This window comes from Salmo trutta, chromosome 22, assembly GCF_901001165.1.
Source record: "Salmo trutta chromosome 22, fSalTru1.1, whole genome shotgun sequence".
NCBI classification, from domain to species: domain Eukaryota; kingdom Metazoa; phylum Chordata; class Actinopteri; order Salmoniformes; family Salmonidae; genus Salmo; species Salmo trutta.
In genome coordinates, this window is record NC_042978.1 from 6302973 (window position 1) to 6312595 (window position 9623).

The following is a 9623-nucleotide window of genomic DNA, read 5'->3' on the forward strand; positions in this document are numbered from 1 at the left end:
GCCTTGAGAGTTGTTTACTATCCAAAGAGTTAGGGTTTCAGACGTTTTTGGAAGATGGGCAGGGACTACTCTGTCCTGACTTTAGGGGGAAGCTTGTTCCACCACTGCTGTCATCCTTACCTCCAAGCATTTATTCAAGCTAGGTAATCTTTGGATGCCGACAGCAGTCACACCATTTTAAGACATAGCTTGGATTGTAGCCAACAAAAGCCTATTCCTGCTCTTTTCCCACAATCCATCAAACACATTTTGATTTAAATGTCATTGAGAAAAAGAGAACTGTCAAAGATTTTTTTTCACAAACATCCTTTCTGAATTTAAAAGTAATCCTCAACGTACTCATCTTGTTTTTCAAAAGTATCTGTAGTCTGATTACAATCTTTTTGCTGGTAACGTAACCGATTACATTTAACGTTTTTTTGTAATCCGTTATTTCCCAACCCTGCCCACGTACCATAGGAGGCGTGCATGTGCTTTGCAGACATACAGTACCTAGGTTCTAGACTGGCATATTTGGGCCAAAAAACATTAGATCCTGGTGAAAGCAGAGATTACAAAAGGCTCTATACGGGATCGTAAAAAACCCCACAAAAAACACCACAAAAACAAAATATGTTTTGGATTAACAAATTAAGACTAATTACCAAAAACAAAAACACTAACCAAATTCATGCAACTACCCTGAATTTCAAACGAAAGCAAAAAACGATACTATTCAGAGCCTGTTCTTTGTGATGGAAGTTAGGTGGTGGTGTGTTTCAATGCTAAACAGCATGAGAAGACACTCAAACTCAAGCAGGTATATAAACTTGTTGATAGTAGCATGCTGGATCAAACTGCACGACAGTGGGTGATGGGAGTTATTACAGGAGTTCCAGAAATGATTAACGTGAAAGAAATAAAGGACCACTTTAAGGGAGGCAAAGCGCCTCCAGATGACCATTGCATTGCTATAACTCATATGTTTGGGCATGTGGCGGCAGTGTGTAAACGCAATAGGAGAAGTGTGGGGGAAAACATCCATATGGGGAATTTGGAGATGGTCCAGTTAAAGTGCTATAACTGTGGGGGCGCCATATTGCGGGATATGGGGGTTGTTCAGTGATGAAAAGACAGTTTGGAAGTGCAGCAGGTGAGGAATGAGTGAAAAATTGCGTATGCAGAGGCAGTGAAGGGCACCTGGAAGAGCAGGTATTCCAGGGCAGATCGGGATTCAGGTTTGGCGTGATGTAGTGACAGCAGCAATCAATTGCACAGAAAAATTACAATCGAAGACTAAGAAGATACAGATCATAGTGGGGGAGGCAGTGAGGTATCTTGGGATCACAGGATTGACATGGGAAATTGTACAGGATGACCTCAATAAGATTGAGAATCAGTCCAGCCAGGAATCATGTATTGGTTCATTTTCATAATGGTATTAATCCTTCAATGGAATGCCAGAAGTTTGATGGCTAATGGGTAAGAGTTCAGACAGTTTCATGAGGAGTTACCAGCCAAACCTGATATGTTATTGTCTCCAGGAGACATGGCTTAAACCTACTCTAGATTTTACAAGGTTATGTTGCAGTCCGTAGAGCTAGGGTGGCAGGGGGAGGAGGAGGGTGTGCTACCATTATAAAGCCGGGGATCCCATATAGGTGTTAAGAAGAGGGAGATAAACAGGAGTATGTAGTGGTAGAGGTGTGGTTTGGAGGGGGGAATATGGTAATAGTCAACTTTTACAACCTGTGTAAGAGAATAGAGTTGGGAATCTAGAAAGTCAAGATAGGACCTAAGCTCTGGGGAGTCTGATGTAAATGGACAAGGAACTACTGGATGAGAAAGGTCTTGTGAGTCTTGATGACGGCCGAGGAACCAGGATTGACCTAGTAACTGGAGATGAATCTGCTCTGGATCTTACTTTGATCTCAAGTTGAATGGCAGGCAGATGTAGTTGGGAGGTTTTGGAGGAATCTACAGGGGGTACGGATCATTATCCTATCAGGTGTATTGTAGGATTGAGGGTGGAAGATTCAGTAGGAAATGGATTGAGAAGATGTATATTTTGGAAAGTGGAGTGGGTTCAGTTTCAGGAGTTGAGTGAACAGGAGCTGTCTCGGGTTGATCTCAATTCAGATATGGAAACAGTGATTGATGGTGTAAGAGGAGCAATAGTAAGGGCCGCAAGTGAGGTGATTCCTATGAGTACGGGGGGAGAAAGAGTAATGCAGTTCCCTGGTGGACTGAAGAGTGTAGAGAAGCAGTGAAGTGTAGGAACGGGGCTTTCGGAATGTTTAAAAGGTCCCATAATTCTGTCATGGTTCCACCTTTCACTAGAGGGCGGCAGACACCGTCCTAGAGACATTAACGACACTCAGGTGTGTCCAATTTACTCATTATGATTTCCCTGTTAAAAGAGGTGTGTTTCTGTTGTCCTTTGAAGAAGCTTGAATTATTTACCGTGTGTGGGTGGTTTCTGAGTGAGGTTTTGAGACTGAGTATTTTTTTTTTCCAAGTGTACTGTGATCCTGAGGCTACCATTTCTCAATAAAGTACACTGCTCAAAAAAATAAAGGGAACACTTAAACAACACAATGTAACTCCAAGTCAATCACACTTCTGTGAAATCAAACTGTCCACTTAGGAAGCAACACTGATTGACAATACATCATATTTCAATATGATGTATTGAAATAAATCGGATTTCCATTGATTATTTTTGTGTGATTTTGTTGTCAGCACATTCAACTATGTAAAGAAAAAAGTATTTAATAAGATTATTTCATTCATTCAGATCTAGGATGTGTTATTTTAGTGTTCCCTTTATTTTTTTGAGTAGTGTATTATGTTTATCCTTAAGCACTGATTCCTCGTCTGGTCTCTTCTCTGGACCTGGGTCCAACCTTACCATGTCACAGATTCAGTATAAACAAGCACAAGCAGTAGTAAGGAGGATCATTAAGACAGCTAAGAGAGAGTATATGTGCCAGTCCTGTGGGAGAGGTATGGGAGATGATTAAGAGGATGTGTGGGGTCAGACGAGATTGGGATCTCCCTGTGCTGAAAAGTGGGGCGATTGTTGCTGTGAGAGATATGGACAAGGCAGAGATGTTAGCCCAGGCATTTGTGAAGGTGCACAGCTCAAATAATCTGACAGAAGAGGGGCAGTGTTGGAGAGAGAGGGTCAAAGGAGAACATCCAGGGGTCCTGGATCAGAGCGAGACGGTGGGGGATGCATTGAATGCCCCTTTTACGTTGGCTGAGATGAAGAGAGCATTAGCTAATGCTGGGGTAATATATCCTGGGAAGGATAAAATGTGTTACATCATGATGGCCACATCTCAGTGACACTGCAATGGGGAAAGTATTGGGCCTTTACGATAAGGTGTGGCAGGAAGGGAAACTGCCATGAAGTTGGAAGCAGGCTGTAGTGGTGCTGATACGGAAACCAGGGAAAGACCCTACTAGTCCTTTAAGCTATAGGCCGCAGTGGAGACTGCTCAGAGGAGGAAGGGGAGGACCATCCTAGGTGAAATTTCATAAAAATAAAAATGGTGAAACATTAAAAAAGTTATCCTTATTAGATAAAACTATATTAAATATATTCATATGTCACCAAATAATTGATTAAATAACACTTTTTTGCAATGAAGGTCTATAGTAACTGTAACAGCACTGTCTGGGTTAGCACAATGGTGCAGCCGGAGGACAAACTAGCTTCCATCCGAATCCGGCTTTATCGACTTCAATACATAACCTAGGAGGCTTGTAGGCCTCACCCCTTTCCATAGACATACATGGTAATTATGACCACTTCCGGAGGACGTCCTCTAACCAGTCAAAGCTTTTGCAGTATGAACTGACTTGTTGTCCATCCAATCATAGAATTATGATCAGAGAAGGAACCTATTGAGTTGTATTGGGATTGAGCCACAGAGCATTATGTTTTTTTTTTGTGTTGAAGAACCCCTTTCATTTTCTGGGGTACACGGAAAAGGTGCAAATTAAAAGCGAGGGTCGACATCTGCCTGAGATCAGTTTCATGAAGAAGGATGAAAAGGTGAGGGCATTCAATACCACCTGGTATCAAAAGTATAGCTGGTTAACAGGGAGCCTTTTATCAAGCCGCCTGTATTGCTGGCCGTGCCTGCGTTTTTGGGCATGCAAGAATTTGCTTTTAGAGGACACGAGGAGATGGAAAGTTCCGCCGACAAGGGCAACTACAAGGAGCTTCTAGAGGTAATTGCACGTCATGATGCTTTACTTGCTGAACATATCGAACTTTGACTTTATGAATTTTGAGATGTCTGAGTTTAAGTTCATAGAGAAACTCGTTGTCCAAACCTACGGTGGCGCAGCTGTAATGGAATGTATCTGCTATTTGTATTTACAGCTAAGTCCCTCTCCTGTTCCCTTATTAAGAGGTGGTGACTACTCCACTCCACTACCTTTGTCAACTTTCTCCTGACATGAACTGAAGCCACGTCTCATGTGTGCACTCATCCACTGGCACATTGAATTTTTCCCCTCCAGGCACTGTGAGTACCCCTATACATTTTCTCTCATTCCTGTATGTAGAGTCAATCACATACACAATCACATTATTACACATCAATGATTTTACTCCTTGCTTGGACTAACTCATTCTTAGCTCTTTTGTCTAACTATGTAGTGTTTTGTGTTATTGTTTTTTGTCTTCCCAGTCAAATCCTGTCATGCACTGGTCAAGCCTCTGAACACCTACACTCATGCCTCATACACTCATTCAATCACTGCTGTGATCCCTTTCCAACACGGTGTAAGTAGCCCTCTCATTCCCATTCCTCATAATATTGTACTATAAATGTATTTATTAAATGCTTTAGGTTAAAATAATTATTCTTTGACGATTTCTCCGTGTGTTACGTGCCTATACCGTGGGTCTCCCATCCTCCTCAATTGTTCAAGTCACCAGCCTCCGCTGATAGGCCGATGGCGTTTACATATCATGTATGTAAACTTATGGAAAGGATGATAATGGAAAGGCTGACTTACTTTCTGGAGAGTAGAGGACCAATGTCACCAGATCAAAGTGGGTTCAGGAAAGGCAGGGGAACGATGGATCCTGTACTGTGCCTTGAGTCGGTCATACGGAAGACACAGGCAAATAAGGAGGTGGTGGTAGCCATTTTGTTTGATGTAGAGAAGGCTTATGATATGATGTGATGCGGAAGGAAGGAAGGCCTACTTATCAAGCTGGATAACATGGGGGTTGAAGGAATGGTTTTTAACTGGATAAAGGATTTTATTTTGGGGCGATGAATAACTGAGGGTGGGGAGCTCTGTATCAGAAAGCTACGAGGTAGATAATGGTACCCCCCAGAGAAGTGTCATTAGTGCTTTGTTGTTTTCCATTCTGTTTGACGATGTATTCTCTCATGTGAGACTTGATATTGGGGGGTCATTGTTTGCGGATGACGGGGCACTGTGGAAGAGAGGTAGAAATATTACCCATACAGCCAGAAAATGTCAAGAAGTGATTAGTGAAGTTGAGCAATGGCCCCTCACGTGAGGCTTCGAGTTTCCATTTGAGAAAACAGATTTTTTTTATAGAAGGAAGGTTGGGGTGGAAATATACTTGAAGTTGTATGGAAGGAATCTGGAGAGGGTGGGAGGATTTAGGTTCCTGGGGGTCTGATTTGACACTCGAATGACATGGGCAGAGCATATTAACAGAGTTGTTGTCAAAGGAAAGAAAATATTGAATGTGATGCTTGTCAGGAATGGGGTCAGATAGAATGCCGTTGAAAATGCAATATATAGCAATATAAGTTAGATGTAATCCAAGCCCTAAGAATACAGTATGTTGTGGAGTACTCAGGACCCCTCTGGTGGCAGCAATGGAGGTACAGTTGGGAGAGATGGCGTTAAAGTTAAGAAGACAAGGACATAAGGTTACACACCCTACAAAAAAAAGGTACTCCAAGAGTGCTCGGAACATGAACGAAATCTGAATACAAGCTTTGGGTGGAAAGGCAATGGCATGGTGAGAGAGATGGGGTTGTTTGTAAGGGAGTTTAGCCCCTCTGGATCTTCCTGCTATCCCACCTTGGTTTCTCCCTCAGCCATTGATACATCTAGGATTGCTTGAGAGGGTAAGAGATGTTGAGGAAGGAGTCAATTTAGAGAACATTTAAGAACACAATACTATGCTTTCTTGAATATATTCACAGATGGATCTAAGGACCCTAAAACAGGGAGGACAGGTGCAGATTTGAGTGTTTCTGAGTTTAAGGTGACAGTGACAAAAAGAGCAACGAATAATTGATCTGTTTACACAATGGAGATGTTGGCCATACTATTGGCTGCAGAGTGGGTGGAAGAGGTGAGGCCAGACAGGGTAGTCATCTGCTCTGACTCCTGTGCAGCACTGATGAGTTTAAATTAATTTGTGTCTCAGAGCAGACGGGATGTATTGTATGAGGTTTTACACTGCTTGTATAGGGTGAAACGGATTAGGGTATTTGTGATGTTCCTCTGGGTTCCAGCTCATGTTGGAGTAGAGGGGAATAAGGAGGTGGATGTTGTCGCCAAACAGGCTATTAAACATCTTAATGTTGAGATGGAATTGTCAATCAATAAAGCAGAAGCCAAGGGGTTAATAAGAACAGTGGTTAAAAACAAATGGCAAGAGGGAGAGAAAGGGAAGACACCTGTATGAGATCCAGGAAAAAGTGGGGGCAGGGAGGTCATGAGGCCGAGAGAGAAGGGAGAAAAGTATCATCACAAGGCTGAGACTGGAACACACGAGGCTCAATAGTACATTGTAATTTGTGGGGAAACATCTGACTGGGAGGTGTGATCATTGTCAGGAGACAGTGAAACATGTTCTATTTCAGTGCCAGAAACATGGGAGGTAAAGGAAGCGATTGTTATTACATTTGAGGAGTAATGGTGTTGAAGAGCCAGGATGAAGTGAACTTCTGGGGAAATTTTCAGGGGATGTAATATTTAATTATGTATTTCCTTTCCTTAGGGAGACAAGAATATTGGGTAGGATTTAGACCTTCACTGTCTCTGGTCCACACTCCAGTCCCATTGGTGGCAGTAATCACCTTAAAGTTGGTTGCCAAACCCATATAAAATCCACAGAAGAAGAATGCATCAGTGAGAAAAATAGATGTTGGCAGAGCTATGCCTCATGTTAGCACTTTCTCTTTAAGTAACCAACAAAGCCTGAATCTCGTGTTCTCACCTGTTTAGTTCGGTCCGTATTCTTTATAACTCCCTATCCTAGGTTCTTGTGTGTTTTTTCTTTTAGTTTGTCTTTTCTGAGGCAAATCTAGTGGGCATCCATGGTGGGTGTCTTTTAGGTCCCTTTCTAGTTCCTTTGCTGACATACAGGGGACACATTCAGAACCAGTTTGAAACCCCTTCTGTTTTGGTTTGTTTGTGCAAGTGACTTCTTTGTTCCCTTTTCTGTTGAGCGATGACATCTAGGGTTGTCTTTGGGGGAAATAGGAAAATAATCATTTTAAATATAAGAAAATATGTTTATGCTTGAGGTCATGCATATATTTATTTTTTATTTTATTGGGATCCCCATTAGCTGACACCAATGGCGACAGTTAGTCTTCCTGGGGTCCAACACAACGAAAAAGACATTACAGACAAAAAGACTGTTGCATATTGGTCAAACATGATAAAGTCGTCCTGAATTAGGCTAGGAGCTCAGCGTTTTTATCTGTGTCAGGCTTGACAACTGCTATAGGGATTCTGTTTTTTTTATTTTATTTTTAAGGTGGTTAAAAATGGGTAATTACTTACACTATTTTGGAAACACAAAGATGTATAAAGACTGGGTTTGTAAAAAATATATTTTGGGGTGTTACTGTTGACCTTCAGAAAGTGGCTACTACTTGTACTCTACAGATGTCTTTTTATACTGCTGATAATAATACTAGAGAGTAATACTAGAGAAAACCAAGAGAATTGATTAGTCCATTAAAATAAATGGTTCAGTTCACATAGTCATTTGTTTCAGTTTGAGAGATCAACCCTGGGCTTTGCCCCCTCTGCTGCAGTTGTCCCTAGAGGACATTGAACAACAAGACTAGGATGTTTGGGGGCTCCCGAGTGACGCGGGGGCTCCCGAGTGGTGCAGCGGTACAAGGCACTGCATCTCAGTGCTAGAGGCGTCACTACAAACCCTGGTTTGATTCCAGGCTGTATCACAACTGGCCGTGATTGGGAGTCCCATAGGGCGGCGCACAATTGGCCCAGCGTCGTTCGGGTTTGGCCGGGGTAGACCGTCATTGTAAATAAGAATTTGTTCTTAACTGGCTTGCCTAGTTAAATAAAAAAGGAACCCTGGAGCTTCTTCAGAGTGACCATCGGGTTCTTGGTCACCTACCTGACCAAGGCCCTTCTCCCCCGATTGCTCAGTTTGGCCGGGCAGTCAGCTCTAGGAAGAGTCTCGGTGGTTCCAAATTTCTTCCATTTAAGAATGATGTAGATCACTGTGTTCTTGGGGACCTTCAATGCTGCAGACATTTTTTGGTGTCCTTCCCCAGATATGTGCCTTGACACAATCCTGTCTCGGAGCTCTACGGACAATTCCTTCGACCTCATACTGTAGCTTGGTTTTTGCTATGACATGCACTGTCAAATATAGACAGGTGTGTGCCTTTACAAATCATGTCCAATCATTTGAATTTATCACAGGTAGACTCTAATCAAGTTGAAGAAACATCTCAGGGATGATCAATGGATACAGGACGTACCAGAGCTCAATTTCGAGTCTCATAGCAAGGGATCTGAATACTTATGTAAATAAGGTATCTGTTTTTTATTTGTAATAAATTTACAAAAAATTCTAAAAACCTGTTTTTGCTTTGTCATTATGGGGTTTTGTGTGTAGAATGATGAGGGAAATGTTTTATTTAATCAATTTTAGAATAATGCTGTAATGTAACAAAATGTGGAAAAAGTCAAGGTGTCTGAATACTTTCCGAATGCACTACATATGAATGTGTGAGTGAGTGTGCTAAAAAAGGTGCAGAGAATCAGATTAGGTGGTCAGCCAAGTTCAAGTGTTCATCAGTCTGATGGCTTGTAGATAGAAACGGTCTCTGAGCCTGTTGGTATCAGACCTCATGCTCTGATACCGTCTGGGAGAGAACAGCTCGTGGCTGGGGTGTGTGAGGACTTACTAATGCTGCGTGCCATCCTCAAGCACAGTCCCAGTGATGTACTGGGCCGTCTTCACCACCCGCTGGAGGGTCTTGCGGTCGTGGACGGAGCAATTCCTGTACCAGGCCATGATGCAACCGGTCAGGACGCTCTCGATGGTGCAGTATTGGAGAGGCCCGGGGGCGGAATACCAAATTTCTTCAGCCACCTTAGGAAGTAGAGATGCTGTTGCGCCCTCTTGGCGATTGCTGGTGTTGTTGGTCCATGACAAGTCCTCGGTGATGTGGACACCAAGGAACTTAAAACTTACTCTGCTTCCGTCCTGTTGATGTGAATCGGGGCATGTTCCCTCCTCTGCTCTCTGAAGTCAACAATCAACTCCTTTGTTTTGCTGACATTGAGAGATAGGTTGTTGTCATGACACCACAATGCCAGTTCACTTACTTATTCCCTATAGGCTGACTCATCGT